This window comes from Tursiops truncatus, chromosome 4, assembly GCF_011762595.2.
Source record: "Tursiops truncatus isolate mTurTru1 chromosome 4, mTurTru1.mat.Y, whole genome shotgun sequence".
In the NCBI taxonomy this organism is placed as follows: Eukaryota; Metazoa; Chordata; class Mammalia; order Artiodactyla; family Delphinidae; genus Tursiops; species Tursiops truncatus.
This window is the reverse complement of record NC_047037.1, coordinates 90,136,973-90,163,493: the sequence shown is the minus strand read 5'-3', so window position 1 is coordinate 90,163,493 and position 26,521 is coordinate 90,136,973. Positions and strand designations below refer to the sequence as shown.

At 37.5% G+C, this 26,521-nt stretch overlaps 1 protein-coding gene across 1 annotated transcript in view; it reads right to left on the bottom strand.

Moving 5' to 3' along the window:
- Positions 1–8,052: 8,052 nt before the first annotated feature.
- The window catches only part of LOC141278640 (uncharacterized), a 176,822-nt gene continuing 158,353 nt past the window's right edge, over positions 8,053–26,521 (bottom strand). The window contains exon 4 of the mRNA XM_073804647.1: positions 8,053–9,077. The gene's annotated coding sequence lies outside the window, so the exon portion shown is untranslated. The remainder of the gene's footprint in view (positions 9,078–26,521) is intronic.

Genomic DNA, 26,521 nt, shown 5'->3' with positions numbered 1-26,521 from the left:
GTCTATGTATTCCTATTTCCTTCCTTCTTGCATTGGATGAGCTATTTGGCAAAGCTGGAAAGATACATTCTCTCAATGAGGTCACTTCACACAACATGGAGTATTTTAGGTGATGACACTTCTTCATTTTATATCCAGGTAATTGTGTAACTTACATGATACTTTCCTGAGAGCCATGCCCCATAAATGCAGAGATTGTGATTTTGTTTACCATAATCAATTCTAAGTCAGGGAAATCCTGCTAAAAATGTTTCAAAGATAAGGATTCATGTCCTACTAATTAATATTACTTTCTTTACATGAAGTCTGTTATCACTATGTTTACAAGATAATTAACCTGGCTTCTTTTTTCTTCTTTCTTTCCTGGAAACATCTTTCTTTCCTGGAAACATTTCCAGGAAATATTCTTTGGAATCTAGCTACTTAACTCTTTCCTGCTCAGAAGCCAATAAACCTCACAAATGTAGGTGCTAGAACACTAAATAAAATATTATCAAACAGAATCTGCAATATGTAAATAGGTTAATTAGTACATCAGGATGTTGGCTTAACATTTGAACATTAATAACAGAAAAATGAGAAAAAAAATATAATAGATGCAGAATAAGCAATTGACAAATCAACACTCATTAACATTATAAATTATCAGCAAACTAGAAATGAAGGGAACTTTCCTAACCCGATAAGAGTATCTGCTAAAAACCTACAGCTAACGTAATACATAATGGTAAAACATGGAATCTTTCCCCTTGTGGTTGAGATTAAGGCAAGGATGTTCACTCTCATCACCTCTATTCAACATTGCACTTGATGTCCTAGCCAGGACAGTGAAGAAGAGAAAAAAACAGGAATATATATATTGGAGAGGAAAAAATAAAATTGTTACCCCATGATCTACCATATGTAGAAAATCTGAAATAATCTACAAATGAACAATTAGAATGACTGTGAGGTCAACATTGTGATACAGGGTAACTCTATCAAAATCAATTGTACTACATATTATTGTACTGGATCAATTGGACAAATTAAAATATTTTAAATTTACAACAGTATCAAAAAGATCAAATACTTAGAAGTAAACTAATTGTAATACAATTTTTCTACACTAAAAACTATAAAATACTGCTAAGTGAAATTAAAGAATATTTAAATAGAGATATGAACAATGTTAATGGAAGGAAGACTCAAAATTTTTAAGATCAATATTTTTAATTTTTTCCAAATTTATTTATAGAGTCATTGCAATACCAATAAAAATTCTAGCAGGGTTTTTTTTTTTTTTTGAGGAAATTAATAAACTGAATCTAAAATGTATACAGAAATAGAAAGGACTGGAATAGCCAAGACAGTCTTGAAGAATAAGTTGGAAGGTTTACACTGCCAGATATCAAAACCCACCAGAAAGCTACAGAAATAAAGACAGGTAATATTTGCACAACGATAAATTAATAGGCTAATAGAATAGAATAGTGAAGTGAAACTATGGTTATGTTTTTTCTAGAAGCAAACGCTTTGTTCCTACCCCAGCACCCATTCCCCACCCAAGCTCATTCCCCCACTCAAATTATACTTGTAGGCGTCACGCCTTGGGGAAGAGAGGCCATAGATGATTCATCAAAATAAAAGTTAGTTATTGGCTTTGGGATTCCAAGGACCAAAATCATGGCCTAAAATGTAGGCTTGGAGGGATACTTGTCTAGCCACTCTCTTCCATGCCTACCTCCTCCAAACTCATTCAAGGAAGAAAAAAAAATCTCAACACTAAGTAAGAAGAAAGTAAATCACAGTTGAAGAGAAAGCAAGAGAGTTAACTGCTGCTGAGGGTTCTGAAGAGAGTTTCATTATTCTAACTTAGAGCATGAAAGAACCCCCCAGAAAAAATGTATGTGAACTAAAAATAGAGAGACCAGTGCCCTATTTTTCTTGTCTGGTTATCCTGAGAAAGTCCCACAGTGTTGTTTTGACTCTGTGGCATTAAACTTGGAGTAGAAATAGCTACATTGAAAATCAAAACTACATCACACTGTTCAGAATAGCCATCATTAAAAAGTCCACAAACAATAAATGCTGGAGAGGGTGTGGAGAAAAAGGAACCCTCCTACACTGTTGGTGGGAATGTAAATTGGTGCACCCCCTATGGAAAACAGTATGGAGGTTCCAATAGAGTTGCTATATGATCCAGCAATCCTACTACTGGGCATATATCCAGAGAAAACTCTAATTCGAAAAGATACATGTACCCCAATGTTCATAGCAAACTAAATGTCCATTGACAGATGAATAAAGAAGATGTGATATAGATATATATATATGGAATGGAATACTACTTAGCCATAAAAAAAGAATGAAATAATGCCATTTGCAGCAACATGGATGGACCTAGAGATTATCATACTAAGTGAAGTAAGACAGAGAAAGACAAATATATAATACCACTTATATGTGGGATCTAAAATATGTTATTTACAAAACATCTAAAATATGATACAAATGAACTTATTTACAAAATGTAAACAGACATAGAAAACATACTTATGGTTACCAAAGGGGAAAGGGGTGGGGAGGGATAAATTAGGAGTTTGGACTTATACAAACTACTATATATGAAATAGATAAACAGCAAGGTACTACTGTATAGCATAGGGAACTATATTCAATATCTTGTAATAACCTATAATGAAAAAGAATATATATATATATATATATAACTGAATCACTTTGCTGTACACCAGAAACTAACACAACATTGTAAATCAACTATACTTCAATTAAAAAAAAAAATCGGCATTGAGTAACTAGGCAGATGGATGCTAAACTATGTCACAGACATTATGGGACCACAGAATTACAGAATGGAGCTAATGCTTTTCTTGGTGTGATTGAAAACATGACCTCAAGAGCTGACAGACTAGAGGGACCTCTTGGCCAGAGATGGAGTGTGAACTCTTTGAAGCAGTACTGGATGGAAATGCAGACATCCCATCAGATGTCAGCATGGAAGGTGATGTCAGTGAAGACCAGAAAGGACAGTGTTCATCTCAGCTGATGCCAGCTGTGGACAGGTGCCAATAAAGAATCAGATGTACCCCCAAGACCAAGACATGACTGAAGTCCCCTGGAGTTTAGCTGCAACCCTGGGTGGAAGAGGAGATGTTGTATTAACTTACCTTAAGATATGATGTCTGTATACCTGGAAAATGACTAAAGTTAGGGATCTGGGGTGTGTGACTGTATGTTTGCCACTAGGCAGAAGGACAGCTTAAAAAATAAATTAAGGTCAATTATGGAAAAGCAAAGTCCTTTTTCCACACACCTGAATGTGTGACTTGCAAGCCCATAATTGCTATGGCAACACCAAAGTTTTCAATCAGGACTTATAGGCAGCGGAGCCTGGAGAAAATCATCTGTACTCAGTTCTTTTAACATAGCCTGCAAGGCACTGTAAGATTAGTGAGACATTTATCATATTATGTTCTGTGACACACTAGTTCTATAGGATACGAATTGATGTTAGAAGAAAAACAAAGTTGGAAGGTTTCTTCAGTGTCAGCTTCTCAAAGCCATTCATATGTGGAAGTTTAGTACAGCTCTTCAAAAGATATTATTCGATCTGGGTCCTGTGGCAGCATTATGATCTATTTACTGCCCAGATCCCCCTTCAATGAAGGACTTGCTCCTCATTTGCTGGGAGTACTGTTAGTAGGCAGCCTGCAGCCGTCAGCCCTCTTTGGGAATTGCCTCAGCTGCAGGGAACCACTCAACCAAGGTCGCACCCCTTCATGGGTTGCCCATATCCAATGACCCACCAGTGCAAGATTACAAAGTTGTTCTCTTGCCCATCTCAGGGAAACTCTGAAGGTCATTCCGACTCCAGAGCTCTCCATGATGTCGGCCAAGGCTGTTGTTGGACCTGCATTACATCTCAGCTTTTCCTTCTACCCATTCCTGTTTCTTCCCCTCTTTCTACAAGTATTGGTCCCAAGCACTCTTCTAAATAAACATCCTGCAGGTTAAGCTACATCTCAGAGTCTGCATCCTGGAGAAACCAGTCTGAGATGCCCCACTTCCCAATTCTGTTTGCCCACGAAAAAACCTTTCTTCACAGAGTACCTAACAAGCACAGGGTTAGGAAACGCATCTTGGATGTTGGTAAGTACAAGTGTGAGAACTGGGTAAGTGTCTGTGTGGGAAGTGAGGGAAGGGTGCCTGAGCCTGAACACCAGCCCATGAGTCCTTTACAATTTGAAACCAGACCAATTTTGAGATATACCTAATTCTTAAGGTGCTACAGAATCCATTAGCTATTGAGGCAGAGGGAGAAACTCTAAATATTATATGACCTACACAAATAAATTTTTATTTTCCTGTAAAAAATGCTAAAAGTGATCAGTGGGTTTGGATAAAACGCATTTAATTTTGTCTGACAAACACAAATATTTTGCATTCACAGCTGCCTTGGGATACTTAGTGGGAGAAGAAAAAAGAAAAGTATATTGAAAGCCTTTGAAAATCATTTTCCATGAAAACTAGGCAGTAGGATTTCCTCAAAACTGAAAAAAACTTCAGAACTGGAAAGTCTAACCAAAAAAAGCCCAATGAATTATAATATACTTAACTTATTAAAATATTTGTGTTTGGCAAGCCACTAATATCATCCCAAGATGTAACTGTATTACCAAAAAAAAAAAAATCCATATCTTTGAAATAATCATTTTTGTATTTTAATACCACTTTGAAACAAGGAGCTGGCTTGAAAGACTAACGCCTAAATGATCAGAGATGGTGAGCTATCAGACTGTATAATCAGAGCAATTCCCAAAGAAGATGAGATGCGTGCAGCTTCTACAAATGTGGTCCGGGGAGGAGTTTGCCTCAGCTCACTTGAATAAGCTACTGTCTATAGCTCACAAGGGTCCCGTTCTTAATGAGGTGGTGCGTAGCCGCAGCACACTGTGAATCCAAATAGCAGATGGCAACACTGTTGAGTAGGCTGGCAGTCTGATGTCTAGCCACCAACTGGCAGCAATCATTATTAAACTGATTCATGTGCCCAGGGAAAATCTTTATAAGAGTCTTAGTAAATGTGAGCAGTGAGAAGCAAATGATCTGCTATTCCTATTTTCTATGGATACCTATAATTTAAAAAATATTATTCCCCAAGGCAATCTACACAAAGAATTGGCATGATGTGTGAACTGGAGGCCCTATTCCTTTTCTATATACTCATGTACCTTTAAACATGATGGCTATGATTTCTCTATTTAGTGAGTCACTTTAACTCAAAGGAAATAGCTTCATAGCATTCACCTTATGGACTTACGGCAAATACTCAATGATTTGCAAGCACTTACAGATTCTCTAAATAAATCTTCCATGTAAATGGTATTGCAAATATAATAACAGCATATTCTATCTCACATTATGAAGCAGTGGCCTAAATTGCTCATGATCCATCTACCTGTAGCAGGTAACTCATCCCTGGGTGAAGAGCTTGTTATGTACACTTTAATGAGGGCAGGGACTGTGTGTGTCTGGTTTACAACACAGTGTCTAATACACAGTGGACGCTCAAATATTTGTTAAGGGAACGTACGAACACCGGAACAACATATCCAGTTTGAATAGATGAGTGTTAAGTGTAATGAAGATGACCTGGAATTAAATGGTTCCTCATGTTATTTTATTGAGTTGGGTATAACTATCATAATCCTTATCTTTTATCTTTTTAGAATACAAAATTGAGGTTTAGGTAGGTCAAGTAACTTGCCCAATAACATGCAGCTTCTAAGTATCATAATTGAGACTTGTACTCCTGCTGTCTTAATCCAAAGGCTATGCTCTTAACTCAGTGTTCCATGTACTGATAAGTTCAAGAGAAAACAAGGAAGAGGAACCCTAGTTCAGCTTGCTTATCTCCTGGTCCTCTGTTACAACAATATAGTCTTGAAGTTGATGGCTCTGATGACAGCAGAACTACAAATGCTATTTTTTCTCACATTCAAAAGAAAAAGGACCTGTCCCCTTAGCTGTAAAATGGAGATGAAAATACTGTCAATCTACCTTCCATAGATTGTTATTTTTAGGCTAAAATAAGATAATGGATATGCAAAATAGAAATCACCATAGAAAAAACATGGATGATTTCCATTCATTAATTATTACTACTGGGAGATACTAAAAGAAGTGCTGAAGTGGGGAGGCAGAAAACCTTACTAACAGGGATAGACTAGAGGAGCAGGAAGAAGACAATCAAGAAGGAGCTATATTTAGACAATAATATTGCATTAACTCTGTAAAGTGACAGATGGTAATTAAACTTACTGTGCTGACCATTTCACAAATGTTGAATTGCTATGTTGTACATCTGAAACTAATATAATACTGTATGTCAATTATACCTCAATAATAAAAAAAATTAATTTAGAAACTAAAAAAAAAGCTAGAACATTCCTCACTTACCTAACTCTTATCAGTTAGGGAAATGGAAGGAAAGAGAATTAATGTTCTCTAGTTCCCATGTAAAAGATAATGAACACCCACTACAGAGTTACAGAATTAAAGGTTCATTGACTTAGCCATACTATAATCTTTTAAACAACCAGAAAAGAAAATCATAAGGACAAAAGTCTGAGGCTGTGAAATAAAACTGGAAAGTCTGCAGTTTATTTGCTTTGTGCCTGTGTGGTTTCTACCTTCCACTGACTCCAGAGCCATTACGATTAGCATCTCCCAGGGATGACTGGAGATAGAGTAGGCAGGGGGAGTTAGGTTAATGAGGCAGTGTAGAGGAAGGCAATCCTGTGGACTCCTGGTCATCAGGATACACAGGTCTTTAACCTGTAATCAGGTAGCCACAGTTAGGAGTGCTCTCAAAATTCCCTTTCACCCCTGGATTCCAGGTTGTAATATTCAGTTATTATAGAAAATGGTGACCAAGTTCAACTTAAATTCGGGGACTTCCCTTAAAAGTTTACTAACAGTACCTTCTTCCTTTGGTAGCAGTATAGTCAACAGCTCTCTATTAAGGAGACTAAGGGCTGTCACTGCAAATAGCCAGGTTTCCTGGTCATGTTTGTGTCTCCACTGTGGACATCACACAAGACATTTAACTTAGTTAACCAGAAGTTAACCCCAAAAGTGCAGAGGTATGGCCGAGTGGGTAGAGCTTTGAAGTCAGTCAGATCAATATGTAAATCTTAGTCATGTAAGCTTTAAATGTGTAAGCCTCAGCCTCAGCCTTAATACGCTCATTATTTAAATGGATATAGCCCCTGACAAGGTAGTTTTGAAGATTCATGATAATATACTTAAAGTGATTACACTGTCTGGCACAGAGTCAGTTTTCAATAAAGCATAGCTGCTACTATTATCAAAGTTGTTAATCATTGGAATGGTCATACCAAAACTGGCTGTAATTTTATTTTCACTAGGTTTTCTTTTTTTAATGAAAAGAGAGCTCCAAATGTGTGTTTACACGAACTTATTCTAGAGATTCAGGCATTCATGCAACAATCACCTCTCAGTTCTCTTTTCAGAATTAATGGACTCAAGGAACATTAACTAAGTTCCTACTATGTGCCAAGCCCCATGAGTCTAGGGTCTAGGGAAGATACAAAAATAAATATAATATAGACTCCACTCTAGAGAATATGTAAAGAATAAGTTCAAGAAGAGAATAAGCATCATAAAAGAGGCATAAACAAAATATTATAGACTCCAGAGTACATGGCTCTTCTGTGTGAAGGAATTGGGAAACCATCATGGAAGAGGTGGTATTTGATCTGGGCCTTATGGTAAGCACAGAATTTAGATATGCAGAGATTGAGGAGGAGGCAGACAAATGAGTGGATGATTCATGAATGATTCATTCATTTCAAAATCTTCCCTTTGTTCAACTTCCTGGAGATTAGCCTTTGTGGTGCCTACACTCTAGTGATGGCAGGCAAAGCCATATGAAAGTGAGGTGACATGAGCAAGTTCACGATGGCCTAAGGGAAGAGTGGCTGTTAATAAATTTACAACAAAATCTTGGAAAGTTTCAAATGCCGAGGTAAAATATTTGGACTTTATTCAAGCCTTTTGGAAAGAAATTTCAAAAACATTAACCCCGTATTAAAGTTAAAAGCTAGAGGTCTTGCTGAAAGTACAAATTGACTGAAAAATCACTGTTAAAAGATAAACCGAGGCATACTGAAAATTTCGAGTTTATTTGAGCAAAAACTGATGTGAATCAGGCAGCCCCAAACTGAAAGTGGTCATGAGAACTCCACCAAGAGAAGCCGGGAAAAAGACATACAGAGAAAGTGTGGAAGCAAAGAAAGGAAATTATTGATTGGTTAAAGCTAATGCCTAGTTGGCTCTTTGTGATTGGTTATCCTCAGAGTTTTGATTTCCTAACCTTGACGCATTGACAGACTTAGAGGTCAGTTTGCTTACAGGCCACCAGGGCATTAGAGCCATAGTCTGTGGACTCCTTGCTTAATTAATTTAGCAACATGCATATTGTTAAGACTTGTTGAATGGCATCTAAAATTCTTTCTAGCTGTGTTTGAAATGCATCAGAAGGAAGGAGGTCTAGAGATAGAAACATAACAGAGAGAGGGCTATTTCAGTAGGTCAGGAGGAGATAATGAGCACATAAACTGAGTCAGAAGAGACAAATGGGAGACATTGTGATGGTGCTTCATGACTCTCTGTAACTCTGTCCTACCTCCTACCAATATGGAGAACTTGGTCAAATAAAAAAATTCAAATCCATATCTCTCTCAATATTTTCACTTACAGATATGTAAACATTTCAATTTTAAAATATTTTTCTGTATTTATTTATTTAGTTTTGGCTGCATTGGGTCTTCGTTGCTGTGCGCGGGCTTTCTCTAGTTGTGGCGGGCAGGGGCTACTCTGTTGCGGTGCACGGGCTTCTCATTGCGGTGGCTTCTCTTGTTGCAGAGCTTGGGCTCTAGGCGTACGGGCTTCAGTAGTTGTGGCACGTGGGCTCAGTAGTTGTGGCGCACAAGCTTAGTTGCTCCGTGGCATGTGGGATCTTCCCGGACCAGGGCTCGAGTCCGTGTCCCCTGCATTGGCAAGCGGATTCTTAACCACTGTGACACAAGGGAACTCCAACATTTCAATTTTTAAATCATACAAGAAATAAACAGCAAGGTGATTGAACACTCAGTTCATGTGGCAGACTCTAATGCAAGCCAAATGTGTATCAAAGAGCTGCCTCCCAAACTATGCATTCTTTTCCATTCCAACATCGTCCTGTCTGTCTGCCTCCATGCTACCTGTGTCTTCTTCAAGAATTTTCAGTTAATTCCTCCCTTAAAGTCTAAATCTGTTGTCAAGTACCGAACCCCCTTCATGGCTACAACCAGCAAGGCATATCTAGCTAACTTTCAATCTGGCCCATTTTTGTGTGATGACACTTTCTTGAAGTGACTAATATTATCTCTATGTGTGATAGAGTCCTATGTGTGACTTTTCATTATAAAAATATCCACTGGGTACATAACATTATTCAAGAAAACATGAAAGCTTACAGAACAAGTAAACAGCTGAAAGGGCAGCACAAGATAAATGTTTCCTAATAAAAACAAGGGAATATATTTCATTATCTATGAAGAGCAGAGAGGTTAGCCTAAGAGATATATAAGGTTAAAAAATACCATGAGAGGGCTTCCCTGGTGGCGCAGTGGTTGAGAGTCCGCCTGCCAATGCAGGGGACACGGGTTCGTGCCCCGACCCGGGAAGATCCCACATGCTGCGGAGCGGCTGGGCCCGTGAGCCATGGCCGCTGAGCCTGCGCGTCTGGAGCCTGTGCTCCGTGACAGGAGAGGCCACAACAGTGAGAGGCCCATGTACCGCAAAAAAAAAAAAAAAAAAAAATACCATGAGAGGGACTTCCCTGGTTGCACAGCCGTTAAGAATATGCCTGCCAATGCAGGGGACATGGGTCCGAGCCCTGGTCCGGAAAGATCCCACATGGCGCAGAGCAACTAAGCCTGTGTGCCACAACTACTGAGCCTGCGCTCTAGAGCCCACGAGCCACCACTACTGAGCCCATGTGCCACAACTACTGAAGCCCGTATGCCTAGAGCCCGTGCTTCGCAACAAGAGAAGCCACCGCAATGAGAAGCCCGTGCACTGCAACAAAGAGTAGCCCCCACTCGCCACAACTAGAGAAAGCCTGCGTGCAGCGATGAAGACCCAACGCAGCCAAAAATAAATAAATAAATTTATTTAAAAAAAAAATACCATGAGAGACATACACACAACTGTAGATAAATATATTAATAGAGATATATAAATATAAAATTTATCATAGTCCCATTCCCCCAATGACTGCTTATTTCCACCCCACTCCCACTCTATTATTATCCAGTTATAAAATCAGGGATGTGGGAAGCCCACTTAACCTTTCTTTTTCCATAATCTCCCATACCTAATTATTAAAAATGCTCTGGCTCTATTCTACTAACTAAATTTCTCTTGACTGTATCTAATTTCAACTAATGGTTATTTTCCCCTTTTCATATAGGATAAAAGTGCAAACTCCTTATGATGGAATAAAGGCCATTCGATTTAGCTACATTATATATAGAATAATACATTATTATAGCCTTATCTCCTATCCTTCTTCCTTATGCACCCTTGCACAAGTTGTTCCCTCTGTTTGGAAAGGCTCCTTCCACTGCGGGTGAACACCAACTAGGAGGTTCAAGGATCATCTCCTCGGTGAAGCCTCTGATGCTCCCTACTGCCCAGGCACAAAGCACTTATTACTAACCCTACATCCCTGCTGCCCAAGCATAAAGCATTTATTACGTGCCTTAAATATTTTCTATAGCTTACCTGTCCCTACCGCTAGACTTAATGAAATTCTTGAAATCACAGAGGTCTGTCTCATCCATCCCAGTGAAAAATCAAAATCATGTACCGCACACGCATACACAAACACACACAGTTTAGAGTCAACATTAACATGACTTTACTGTTCAACTATCTCCGTTAGCATAACTACAATTTCAAGAGACTCCTGCCCAGGAAGATAACTTTGCAAGTAATGATACTGTTCCTACCAGGAATTTCTCTGAAATCTATCAACTCAACAGAAAATATCAACCAACAGTTTATGCACTAAGACTCTTTCAATAATATATGTAAATGAAATAAATATCTTTACATGTGTTATGTACGGAGCAGAGTTATTACTGAATAAAATGTACAAATGAATTACAGTCCTACTCATTGTTTCTCTACAGTGTCTGTGATTCTTCCCACTTCTCAAAGGGGACCACTTTACTAAGCTAATGAAAAGGAGGAAATATTCACATTTTCTGAGCTCTGTACAGAGATATTTTCCAGATAAATCTGATAGAAACAAAGGCATGGCCAACAGATATCATCAGTCAAGTCCTACACTTGAGTCTATGCGCTATTAGCAACATGGGAATTGTTTGATGGTGACTTTTTATAATGAAATTTGTTAGCACAAGAAATAAGTATATACATACTAAGTGGTTTAATATACATGTTAGTATTCACCAGGCTTCTATTTTCCATCTCCTTTTTTCCTTTAACTCATTCATTTTACCTAATCTCGCACCCTTTACCTACCTCTAAGAATCTCTCTGCCCTCTAGAAATCATGAACCACCATCAGCAAAATCACCTAATATGTCTTCAACTTTTTGTCTAGGTAGGCTCTTTACCTTCTTGCTTTAACCGAAACTTGGCAGTGCCCTGAGAACACCACTGACCCTTGATCCTCCTCTCATACTCTATCTTGGGTTCCTTAGACAAATGGCTGATTCCAGGTCTAGGAAGAAAAAAAACGCACAAGATGATCCTGGAATATCTGTCAAACATATAACAATGAAAGTATAAAAGCCCACCAGGGTCATTTCAAAGGAACTCAAGAGCTAACTTAAAGAGGTTCCCAGTGGTCAAAGGTGGGAAAATGTGGGCAACACTAAGAATAATTCCTACAACAAATATGTTTTAATCATGAACTCATAATTACACTAAAAATAATAATAGTTGGTCAACATTGAAGGATGCTAAGGAATTATCTCACTATTTTAAATACTGATAAGAAATAATCATGCTTTTACATGAACTATACCACTGGTGTACCAAATATTACATGAGGAGAAATTTCTGTCTATAAAAGCATTCTAAGGGATTTCCAGTCTCAGTCATGCATGATAAAGTAGCTGGTATTGAACGAAGCCTTCTGCCAAGAACAACTATAAAAGCTGGATGACATACGTAAATCAACTGTTTGAAGGCACAGGCAAAAAAAACAAAACAAAAAAGACAAAATAGGCAGGACTCAGTCTCTGAGAGAAAGGAAGCACATATGGTGAGGTCTATATTCACGCTATGGCTTTTTTCTGAGGGCATTTTTCTAATTGTAATGTAGGGAACATAGCTAGAACAGAAAGTCTTACTGGACTGAGGGGAAAGAGGTCTGAGCTCAGCACTGCCATTGTGTCTTAGAATTGAGCATCACAATCCCAGACAGGAAAGGAATTGAGAGAAGGATCCAAAAATCTGCATTCAACTTCCCTTCAACTCATGTTAATGCCTCATGTGGTAAATATATGTGTATATATATAGAGACAGATAGATAGATAGATGGCAACACTGGAACAAATGGTGGCCGGTAGGTAGATGGAATTAAACTGTTGAAATGTTCTTATATTGGTCAGTAACTGGTAAAGTTACTAATTTAAAGTGGACTACAATAAGATATGGATCTATATTGTAATTACATGGAAAACATCAAAAAGAATAATTTTTACAGTGTACAACAAAAAAATCCTATAGAGGGCAAATAGAGTAATGAACAATACCTGATTAATCTAAAGTAATTCAAGAAAGGAAAAATGAAGAATCAAAGAACAGATGGGATATATAGAAAACAAACAATATGTTAGTAGATGTAAACCAAACTGTTTTTCAGTCAGTTTGGGCTGCTATAAGAAAATACCATAGGCTGGATGGCTTATAAACAGCAGAAACTTATTTTTCACAGTTCTAAAGGCTAGATGCCCAAGATTAGGTGCTAGCATGCTTGAGTTCTGGTGAGAGCCTTCTTCCAGGTTGCAGACTACTGATTTCTTGTTGAATCCTCACATGGCAGAGCGCAGAAAGGGGAAGCAAGCTCCCCTTCTAAAGGCATTAATCCCATTCATGAAGGCTCCACTATCACGACATCATCTAATCCTAATTACCTCCCAAAGGCTCCACCTCCTAATATCATCACATTAAGAGGTGGGGTTTCAACGTATGATTTTTAGGGAGAAACATTCACTCCATAACACCAACTATATCAGTAGTTATACAAGATATAAATAGAACAAAGACTTCAATTAAAAGACAAAGACTGTTGGACTGAATTTAAAACAAACAAATAATATCCAGCTATATGATGTTTACAAAAGACAAACTTTAAATATAAGAACACAGAATCCTTAAAAATAAAAAGAATGGAAATATATATCGTATGCAAAAACTAAACAAAATAAAGATGGTACAGCTTTAATAATACCAAGCAAAGTAGACTTTAAGCATTACTAGAAATAGAGTGACATTTCAAAATGATAAAGGAGTCCATTAAACAAGAAAATAAAATATTCCTAAATTCGTGTCACCTAATATTTAAAGGCAAAAGAGACAAATCCACAATCATTCCTGGAAATGTTATAATAGCTGACAGAATAATCAGCAATAATATAGTCACTACAGCCAACAACTGCAAAGTACACATTTTTTTTTCAAATGCAGTTAGACGTTTGCCAAAATAGACCAAAGCAAATGTTAATAAATTTTAAAGAATTGAAATCAGGGTACATTTTCTGACTGGAGTGGAATTAAACTAAAGAATAGTGACATAAAGATAACTAGAAAAATTCCTAAATGTTTGAAAATTAAACAATGCACTTCTAAATAATGTATGAATAAGAGAAAAAAATTGCAATAGAAATAACACAAGTTCTTACAAAGTCACTTTCATAAGTTGATTTGCTTTTGAATTATTCATTTCATAAAACAGCTTTTGGAAAACATTAGAGGAAGCTTATGGCTTACTCCACTTCTCCAATCTAAAATAGACATTTTTCCAACTACAGTTCCAGCAGTCACTGGACTTATGTTTGTAAAGAACTGTGAAGGGTCAGAGATTTTATTGTACTTGCTACCTAACAAGTTAGGCTACCACAGTTTTAAGGGTGCTAGTCAAAGACATGAGACTCCTGGGTCAGAGCCAAAGGACTTTATTACTCAGAGCACAGTGACAGCATGAGCTTCAAACTTACATTGGTTCCCTGCCTCCCAAATCCCATGGGGGTGATAAGGAGCATCTCAGGTGCATGCAGCTCACTAAAGCGACCAACTCCCTGGTGTGTTCCAAACGGAAGGGTTCCTGGTATTCAGGACTTTATGCTACAATCAGGAAAGTATCAGGCAAACTGAGATAATTTTATCACCTGGTGCACACACAGTGTGTATCACAGCCCAGATGCCCTGACCTTAGGCAACACCAAACTTTTAAAGGAAACTGCCAGCAAATTTGCCCAACCTTTGCTCCAGAAAGAGACATTATCTTTATTATCTTGGACAACAAACAAATCTGCCCTTTGCCTCAGAGAGAGACACTATCTTTATCTTTTAAAACTGTTTGCCATACAAACATACTTAAAAAGGTATTCTAGAACAGAAGCTGCCAATGTATCTGCTCAGATGTGCAGAAATGCAAGAGATCTGAAGGAAACTGTCTCCCAATAATATTCCTATAAAATTACAGTGCAATTATACTATAATCATCTCTGTACTAATCTATATCTTGGCTTTGAAAATGGAAAGTCCATGCTCTTCCATACTATGGTCAAGTTTCCTTTGTTAAGAACCCAATATAAAATGTTTGCTCACTATTTTTTTGATTGGAAGTTTGTGATAAAGGCACCTAAGTATACTGAAAAAGATGACCTATTTCTTAAGTTGCTATTTTATCTCAGTAGCAAGGATTTAATAATAAAGAAAAAGAGATACTTGTTTCTACTGTTTCCATTATCCAAGGATATACTTACTACATCCACTTCTTGGCATCTACCAAAAGACATCAGGGCCAAGAAAAAGGCCACAGAATTTAGGAGTAGGAAGAAGTAAATCAGAAAAAACAACAACAACAAACAAAGAACAAAATGAAACAATTAAAAAACGAAACAAAACTGTGTCCCTTTTGGTGAATGAAGTTACGCTAGGAGATTTAACTAACCTGGACTTTATTGAGATATGTGCAGTCAATTTCCCTGAACTTCATGAGCCTATAGGTTCTAGTGACTCATATTAGCTGTAACAATCTAAATTTCTGGTTGCTTCCCCAAACAGGAGAATTTCTGGGAGCTCCTAGGGGATGTTTCTCAAGCACTCATCAAGTCTTTTCTCACTCCACCATTTACCACTGGCACCCACTGTATACCACCAGGTTTGTGGGACACTAGGGCCTCCCACCACCACTGAGACCTAAGTCCCACAAGATACAAAGCTTCATTGATTCTATTACTGCATTAGTTTTCTCTCACTGCATAGCAAATCACCATAAATGTAGTGACTTAAAATAACACAAATAAATTCTCTCACACTTCTGTTTCAGAAGCCTGGGCGGGCTCAACTGGGTTCTCTGATTAGAGTCTCACAAGGCTGAAATCAAGGTGTCCCCTGAGCTGGGCTTTTATCTAGAGGCCCTAGGAAATAATCTGCTTCCAAACTCATTCAGATCATTGGCCAAATATGGACTGAGGTCCGTGTGTCTTTGCCAGCTGTCAGAAAGGGGCTACACTTACGCTCCTTAAGGCTACCTGCATTCCTTAATACAAGGCCCCCTTCATCTTCAATCCAGCAACAGTGCGTCAAATCTCCTCCTGCTTTGAATCTCTGACTTCCTTGTGTGCTCCTACCTACAAGAGGGCTTACCTGATAGGATCAGTCCCAGCTGGGTAATCTTCATACTTTAAGGTCAACTAACTTGGAACTTCAGTTACATCTGCAAAATCCCTTCAAAGATGTACCTAAATAACTGTTTGAATAGGTAACCATGAGTCAGAAGCCCTGGGGTGGGGTTGGGGGAAAGCATCTTTAGACTCATGTCCACCACACTTACCGCGTGGAGAAGAGCTTCTCTCACATCTGTGTCTGTTTTAGAGACCTCCAGTGAAGCACTGTTTGTGCATCTATACTTGAGAGTTTTTAGAAAATCAGATCTTTCAGGGTTTAAGTACAGACCCATTGCTCGCCACAGGATTTAAACCTCCATCCAATAGCGTCTTGCCTACTAGCCAAATGAAAGTGAAAATTTTGATGCTGTATTCAGAATTACCCATCCATCCAGACAACTAAGGCTTTGTAACAGGGTCAAAGTCTCCTGTTTTAGGACACATACTTTCTTAGATATCTCCTCAGTTCATCAGAAAAACAAGTCTTTTGGGGAGATGGCCCTACCAGTACACCAGGCATGTTCAGACATGTCTGAGTTCCACTGGAGTCTGCAGCCTGTTCACCTGCTACATTTACATACTATTGATATGGGATCTCCAAGCTTTGTGTCAGTCAGAACACTGAGCATGCTGAGCTGCTGCTCTCTGTGGAACCGAGATAGAATGTTTCTTGATGAGCAACTAAATGCATGACCTGTTTGAGACAAACAGGGATTTATGCTTTGCTAGCTTACATGCTTCCTCAAAGGACAAGCCTCAGAGTTTTTGTGCTTGGAAAGGGTAAGGGCAAAGCAACAATTAACCAGACACAGTTCCAGAAAGGATAGGTAGAAAATCATCAGTGTTGTTTCTGCAAAAAGATCTGCTGGTCCAGAATCAAGTACTCTAAGTATAGAACAGAGAACAGCAGAATCAAAGCAAGGCCGGAGTTAGCATTAAGGGAAGAAATGAATGTGTCCTCTACTTTCACTTTTTTTCTGTCCACTTTGCTCTCAACACACAGACAGCCCAAATGTGAACTCTGGCTGAAGGAAGCAGACAGAAATGTAAGGGGGTGGAGTTAAAGGCCACCAACCAATCTTTCACTTTTTTCAACTTTGCTTAACAGGTGTCAGGTAGCATCATCCTTGACAGAAAGTAACTCCAAAAAGCAGGACAGAGCAAAAGTGCCCAAGCTATACATAATGTCTGTCATTTTCTTTCAAAGTCTAAGATTCATATAATTCTGTTAATTGTCTGTTTAACAGCAACAACAAAAAATCTTGTGTTTTGACTTCGGAAAAAATATGGGAAAAGAGCAAAAGTGGATTGGTCAATTTGTTACATGTTTTTAGGAAGTTGTTCTATTAAACGAACCAGTCAACACAATTGATAAAATGAACCAACAAAGGCAATGGGGAATTTAATCTCAGAATTTTATTTCCCTTTTATGAATCTCAAGATTATTTATGTGGGAGAAAATGCAGATAAAGAGAGACACCTTCCAGGTTTACAGTATACTCACCCCCAAAAGTAATAAAGAGCTCTGAGCAAGAACCAGGTTGTGCGTTTATGCCCAATCCAGAAAAAAATGATAAAATCTCCTGAGATTTTGCTTCTAACTCCATGGCTTCAAATGAGAAAAAAGATAAAATAAAATAGATGGATAGACTGGCAAAAGGAAAGGCTATTTATTGTCTGTGTATAATTAGGTAATAAATGGACTTTCACAACAAGAAAGTTCAAATCAAATCTAAATTATTGATAGGCAAGTATACATAAATCCTTTCAGTATTTATACTTATAGTTCCAAAAATGTATGCAAGTATTATAATTCAGGTAAAATTAGAAATAATAACCTAAATCACTTAAATCTTAACTTCTGTTAAACACAGATAAAGATATAAATGGTACTATAAAGTATGATTTCTGGAAACTACAACGAGATCTTTGGAATGTGATGGTAAATGTTGGGCCTTGAAGTCAAGTAGACTCAAGTCTGATGGTTAATTCGGCCCCTTTTTGTCTGTGTGGCTATAAGCAATTTTCTCAGTTCTTCTGAGCCTCAGTTTCTTTATCTATAAAGTATAAATAACACCTTTCTTGTTTTTGTACTACATATATTTTTCATGCCCTCTCTTCATTCATTTGTTCTAACATAATATGACAGAGACCGAGTATATGTTTCTCAAACCCATTTCTTATTTTTTAAGCCGACAGCTAAACTCCATTTCCCAGCAGCTATGCAACTCGGTGGCCCGTGTGACTTGTCTTTCCAATGAAACATAAGTAGAAGTAATGTGTTTCATCTAGTCCAAGGCAGTTTCTTTTCGCCTCACAATTCATGTACTTTCGTTTTTTGTTTATAATATGTCAGGTATTTTTCTAAAGAATGTATTTTTTAATGTAAAATTTAAATCTTTTTAAATTTAAAATTGCCTCCTGAGTTCTTCAAGTTGCATGTTTTGACTTATGAAATTGAAATTGCTAAAATTTTCACTGAAAAAAAGAAAGAAGGAGAAAGGAACAAATCCTAAGCTAAGTGGGACACAGAGACAGCAGTGTAAACAAGGACTTTTCAGGGCAAACCAGAACAATATATACAACCTAACCAGAGAACCAGAAAGAAAGAGAGATCAAGAGATAAATAGATATCGATTTCCTACACAGATGTCCACCCTCCTCAGAAGTGCAGGATATCATGTTTCTAATGATGAAACATTAGAATTAAAAAACAGAAGGCAACAGTTATGAGAAAACAAATGATAATTTCACATCAAACCACTGCTGACATTGGATATGTGTTGTCTTTCGATTGCAACGCCATCTCTACTTTACTTCTTAAGAAATTAGTAAATTTACTATTTCCAGTGTTTTGCAGCCAACCATCCTCTGAGAAAAACAAAGCTGCTAAATAAGTTTCCAAACAGAATAAAGGGAAAAAACATATATCCAAGAAATACATTTACACCCACCCCACAAAATAATGAGTGATGTATTTTAGAGGAGATAGTGCCCTAACACAAATTTACTCTTCTTAAATCAAAGCTTCCCCAAAAGCTAGTACAAGGCGACACTGGGGAACCATCTGCAAGTTAAAGAAAGAATAAATTGAGTGACAATTACTACTTCTTAATGTTTCAGGAAAAAAAAAAAAAAAAATTCAAGTGGAAGCAGACTTTTTCCAGTTCAGGATGAAGAAGGCTTTCCTCACATTCTCAGTTTCTCCCTGAGGTTAAGAGTATAAATTCATAAACACCCTCAAGAAGATCCACAGCCTAAAACGGTTATTCAGCTTCAGAGAACCAGGTCAGAGAGAAAAGGTAAACTGTAATTATCCACTGAAATTGCCTTTGAATCCAGAATTTCTGTTTTCTCAATACACTCTCATAGGAAGGAATATTTTTCTCAAGAACCACAAGAGGGAGTATTCTTACTTCTTTGTCACAGTCCATCTCTGACACCAAATGGATATTACCCGCATGTTTGTCTAAAAATGATGACATATTATTAAACACTAGGGAAGCTTCTTTTTTACTCATCTAAAATCCAAGTGATTATCTTCTTTTCTTCCATTGATTCATATTTATTATATCCAGGATATTTTCTTGGCCATTCATGATAAAGGAGGAAAGCAGACAGTGTTTCATGCTGGTTCTTTCTCTTGTTTATTATCTTGGGAATGTGAAGGAGGATTTCTCTCTCAAGTTGTGTTCAGCAAGTGCAAGGTGACAATGGGTGATTCTCCCTAACTAGGAGGAAAGCAATCAGTGATCTAAAAATAGTTATGCTATTGCTTACAGCTGAGCTGCTGCCTAGCCCCTAGGAGACTAAAAGCAAAGCACAAAAATGATTCTGTCAATTATCATCACATGCCTGCCAATAAGATAAAGAGGTGATAACTAATACTTTCTTCAATGATCCAAGTGTAGTAAGAATCAAGAAACTACCAGTCTTATGTAAGATACCAGTATTACTTTGTAAGATACTTTGACTGTATTAGCCAAAGTAATTAAAACCAGCTGCTAAAAAACAAACAAACTCAGAACATCTGTGGATTCAAACACACACACACACACACACACACACACACACACACACACACACACACACACACACACACACACACACACACACACACACACACACACACACACACGGCTTCTCACTCAAGTCACTCACTCAAGTCTGATGGGAGTTGGGTCACTAGCCTGGGCTGCTCTCTTCCAAGTGACAATTCAGGGATTCAAGTTCCTTCCATCATGTGACTCCATCATCTTCCCACTGAATCCTCTCTTTGTTGATGAGCAAATTTAGGGGACAGAGCTGGAAACAGTATACTTTACTTCTGTCCCCTAGCCATTGTCTCTAACTCAGTCACATGATCAACCTAACTGCAAGGAAGGCTGGAGAGTGAGGCTTCCTGTGCGCCTGGAAAGAGGATATATACAAAATTACTGAGCTTCTAGACCAAGAGTTTTTAACATGGGACTCACGGGCTGCCGAAAGATCTTTTAGCTTCATGAAAAATGAATTCCATCCTACCCTCTAACTGAAATTTTACATATTCTTCAAATATATATGTAGGTGTAATAGACATTTGTGAGGCCCAAAACCACATCCCACTCAGTCCATCTGATTTCAGTGCAGCTGAGGTGAACAATTCCATGCATATTGTCAGTATCTCTCCTCAAACATGACACCTCTCTGCTTTTCTGCCTCAGAGTTTCTCTGAGGTCTTGGAAGTCACTCAGGAGAGGCTCAGTAGACACAAAAGTGAAGAAGTGTTAATAATCATGGGGACAACCCTTAAACAATGTTGAACAGGAGTTTTTATGGAAATGGACTAGCCTCCAGTTCTTTAGCAAGACATCGGAGGCATATTCTACAAGGTTCTTCAGAGTTCACGTGTGGGATTGAATCCCAGTTGTTCTCGACAACAACCTGCACAATAATGTACCATTTGTTGACTTTTCTCCCTTTCCTACATCATTCTCTCCATTCTCTCACTTGTCTCCTGGGATTATGTCCCAAATAAAGCACCTTCACTGCATCACTGAGTCAGACTCTGCTTCCATGAAAACCCAATTTAAGAGTTAGAATGGAAAATGGCTCCAGAAAACAGTCCCTTAGGATAGGATTTTGAAACTGAATTACGCAACAGTCAGATAGCAGCCATTGTGTGGGACAAGTGTAGGAGGGAGGTTAACTCCTAACCATGCTGTGGCATCACCATGACTAAGGTTCTCATCTACAGTATATAGGAATGAGGTACAAGCAAAAGGCAAAGCCTTGGCATATGCAGTATCTCCAGTACTTGAATGGTATGGGGGCAGATGTAACTAAAAGAATGGAAAGCATTGGTAGACGGATTTTGCTAAAGCCTGTTTTCTATTAACAGTCTCTTCAAGGTGTTAGGCTTTCATTAACACTCTCCTCGAGGTTCCAAAGCACTTCCTACATGTTTCAAGTTTCTTGTTAAAGCAGTACCCCCAGCAGCATTTCCAGGTACCAAATACCAAAATCTATTCCATTTATCTATTGCTAGGTAACAAATTACCCCAAATATAGAAGCTTACAACAACAACATGTATTTGGCTTAAAACCAATAATCTGAACAGGGCTCAGTTGGGACAAATCATCAATGCTCCACTCAGCTTTGGCTGAGGTAGATTGAAGCCTGGCTGGCAACTGGAATCATCTGAAGTCTTGCTCACTCTGAGGTCTGGTGGTCGATGTTGGAGTTCTCCAGGAGCCTTGGCTGTGGGTGTCAGTTAAAACACCGACATGTGCTCTCTGCATGTGCCTTCACAACATGGTGGCTGATTTCCAAGAGTGAGTTTTTCAAGAAAGAGGGTCATAAGGAAGCTGTATTGCCTTTTCTAGTTTGACCTTGGTAGTAACACAGCATCACTTGTCAATGCATTCCCTTTGTTAGATGCAAGTCACTAGTATAGTACTGAATACTATTCAAGGGGAGGGAAATTCAAGTGAATCTTTTGATGAAGAGCATTAAAAATTTTGTGGACATGTTTAAAAACCACAACATACACACACATACTTTACATGAAACTAATAATTTCTCCTATGTCCCATTGATCTGACTGGCAGTTTATATTAATGCAACCTATGAAGAATAATACTTTGTTAAAAATATAAATTCTGGACAAATATAAGACTCAACAGAATATAAGGGACTTTCCCATGAAACTTTCAACAACATAATGTTTTTTGACCTTTACATCTCTAATAAAAACTCACCAGGGACTTCCCTGGTGGCACAGTGTTTAGGAATCCGCCTGCCAACGCAGGGGACATGGGTTCGATCCCTGGTCCAGGAAGATCCCAAATGCCATGGGGCAACTAAGTGCATGTGCCACAACTACTGAGCCTGCACTCTAGAGCCCTCAAGCCACAACTACTGAGCCCACACACCACAACTACTGAGCCCATGTGCTGCAACTACTGAAGCCCATGTGCCTAGAGTTCGTGTACTGCAACAAGAGAAGCCACCTCAATGAGAAGCCCGAGCACCACAACGAAGAGTACCCCCTGCTCCCCGCAACTAGAGGAAGCCCGCGTGCAGCAACAAAGACCCAACAGAGCCAAAACTAAACAAAAATTTAAAAAATAAAAATAAAAAAAGAAGAGACCTCATTTTCACTCTGTTTAAAAAAAAACAAAAAACCTTACCAGATAGGCTCAATAGCAGAATGGAGATGACAGGAAAGAGGACCTGTGATACAGTACCCAAAGGTCTAATATTCGTGAAATTGGGAGTTCCAGAAGGAAAGAAAAAACAGAGTGGTACAGAAAAAGATCTGAAGAACTAATGGCTGAAATGTCCTACTTTTGGTGAAAGTCAAGAATTTATACATGTTAAAAGTTCAGTGAACTTCAAACACGATAAACACAAAGAAGAGTTCATGCCAAGACATTTTATAATCAAACTTCTGAAAATTAGACAAAACAATATTAAAAAGTAAAACAAAAGAATAATACATTAACTATAGGGGAACAACAATTCAAATGTTGTTTCTCATCTGAAATCCCAGAGGCCAGAAGGAATTGGCTCAATATTTTCAAGAGCAAAACTTTCCTTTGGGGATAAAGATAAAATAAATGTTTTCTCAAATGAAGAAAATTTGTTGCTGGAAAACCTGCTCTAAAACAATTGCTAAAGGAAGTTTTTCAGACCAAAGGGAAATGATACAAAAGGAAAACTTTTACCAACAGGACTGAAGGGAAATCCACCGACATGGTAGATACTTGGGTAAATACGACTTCTCTCGAGCTCTTTAAAATACATTTGATATGTGAAAACAAAAATTATTACATTGATAATTTTTCAATGCACATTAAAGTAATACATGGGACAGCTACAACATAAATGGGGGAGAATAAAAGGAGCTACACAGTGTTAAGTTTTCCACATTCTAACTTAAGTAGTAAAATATTGATTTTATATAAGCTGTGAAAAATTAAGTATATTATAACATTTAAGCACAACACAAACTATGAAAAAGAGAGTCAAACACACAATAAATAAAGTAAAATAATTAAAAAATTCATATAGTCCAAAGGAAGGCAGTAAAGCAGAAACAGAAAAGCAAATAATGAAGGGGGAAAACAGAAAACAAATAATAAAATGATAGACTTAAATCCAAATATATCAATAATTATATTAAATGTAAATAGTTGAAACACAAATTAAAAGACAGATTGTCAGAAAGGATTTAAAAATAAAAATTAGGTAGGTTAAAGGTAAAATAATGGAAAAAAGGTATACCATACAAACACTAATCAAAAGAAAGCTAAAGTGATTAAAAGGGCTATTACATAATAATAAAAGGGTCAATCCACCAAGATGACAAAATAATCCTAAATGAACAACAAAGCTTCAAAATACATGAAGCGAAAATTGACAAAATGGAAAGAGAAATCCATAATTATTTCTGACAACTTCAACTTCTCTCAGTATTTGATAGAACAAGCAAACAAAACTCGGAAAGGATATAGAAGAACTGAATAACAGCATCAACTAACTGGATTCACATTTACAGAATACCTAACAACAGCCAAGTACACCTTCCTTTCAAGTGCACATGGAACAATCACCAATGCAGACTCTCTCCTAGATTACCAAAGAAAACTCAACAAATTTTTTAAAATTGAAATTACATAAAATGTGTTCTCCATAATACAATTGAACTAAAAATAACATAAAGATAACAGAAAATTTTCTAAACACTTGGATATTAAACAACACACTAATAAATAAGCAACAGATCAAGGAAGAAATCTCATGAATAGTTAAAAACTATATTATACTGGAAAAGATTAAAGTTCAACATATTAAAATTTGAGGGATGCCTCTAAAGCCCTCCACTGAGATAAATTTATAGTATTAAATGCTTAGGTTAGAAAAAAGAAAGGTCGCAAATCAGTAGTCCAAACTTTTACATTAAGAAACTAGAGGGAAAAAAAACTAAACCCCAAAGTAAGCATAGGGAGGAAATGACAATGACAAAGTTAAGAGCAGAAACTGAACAGAGAAAAACAATAGAGAAGCAAAATTGGGTTTTATTAACCTTAGGAAGGCTAATAAAATTGACAAAGTTCTATCAAAACTGAAAAAGAAAAACAGAGAAGACATACATTATTAATATCAGGAATAAAACAGGGGATAGCATTATAGATCCTATAAGAATTAAAAGGAAAATAAGGGAACACTATGGACAATTAATTTTATATCAATCCAATAACCTTATGAAATGGACCAACACCTCAAAAATCATAAACTACCAACACTCACCCAAAATGAAATTGATATTCTGAATAGTCTTTTAACTGTTAAAAATTGAAATTGTTTAATTAAGGAAAAACCTTTCCAAAAAAATCTCCTGGCTCAGATGGTTTCAGTGGTATATTTAAAGAAGAAGGTGCATCAGTTCTATAGTCTCTTCCTGAAAATAAAAGAGTAGGGAACACTTCTCAAACCTGTTTATGAAGCCAGCATTCTTCAGCAGACAAAGAGGACAAGAAAGTTACAGACCAAAGAGGACAAGAAAATAAAAGAAAATTACAGACTAATATCACTCCTGAACATTGACACAAAAATCCTCTACAAAATAGCAGCAAATAGTATGCAGTAATATATAAAATAATGACCACTGGACACTGTGACCAATTAATATATCTACCATATTGGCCATCTAAAGGAATCAATAGATACCACAAAATTTTTTTTTCTTTTTCCTTTTTTTTTTACAGTGTTGTGTTAGTTTCTGGTGTACAGCAAAGTGATCCAGTTATAAAATTTTATTACAGGATGTTGAATATAGTTCCCTGTGCTATACAATAGGACCCTCTTGTTCATCCACACTATATATAATAGTTTGCATCTGCTAATCCCAAACTCCCAATCCATCCCTTCCCCATCCCACCCCTTGGCAAACACAAGTCCGCTTTCTCCGTCTGTGAGTCTGTTTCTGTTTTGTAGATAAGTTCATTTATTATTTATTTATTTATTTATTTTGGCTGCACTGTGTGGCTTGTAGGATCTTAGTTCCCTGACCAGGGATCGAACCTCGGCCCATGGCAGTGGAAGCATGGAGTCTTAACCACTGGACCACCAGGGAGTTTAGTATCATATTTTATTTCATTACTATTATTATTCTTTAATGTTTATTTATTTATTTATTTTCTTATTTGTCATCCATTTTATACACATCAGTATATACATGTCAATCCCAATCTCCCAATTCATCCCACCACCACCCCCACCCCTGCCACTTTCCCCACTTGGTGTCCATACGTTTGTTCTCTACTTCTGTGTCTCAATTTCTGCCTTGCAAACCGGTTCATCTGTACCATTTTCTAGGTTCCACATATATGCGTTAATATATGATATTTGTTTTTCTCTTTCTGACTTACTTCACTCTGTATGACAGTCTCTGGATGCATCCACGTCTCTTCAAATGACCCAATTTCATTCCTCTTTATGGCTAATATCCCACTGTATATATGTACCATATCTCCTTTATCCATTCGTCTGTCCACGGGCATTTAGGCTGCTTCCATGACCTGGCTATTGTAAATAATGCTGCAATGAACACTGAGGTGTATGTGTCTTTTTGAATTATGGTTTTCTCTGGGTATATGCCCACTAGTGGGATTGCTGGATCATATGGTAATTCTATTTTTAGTTCTTTAAGGAACCTCCATACTGTTCTCCATACTGGCTGTATCAATTTACATTCCCACCAACAGTGCAAGAGAGTTCCCTTTTCTCCACACCCGCTCCAGCATTTGTTGTTTGTAGATTTTCTGATGATGCCCATTCTAACTGGTGTGAGGTGATACCTCATTGTAGTTTTGATTTGCATTTCTCTAATAATTAGTGAGGTTGAGCAGCTTTTCACGTGCTTCTTGGCCATCTGTATGTCTTCTATGAAGAAATGTCTATTTAGGTCTTCTGCCCATTTTTGGAATGGGCTGTTCGTTTTTTTAATATTGAGCTACATGAGCTGTTTATAT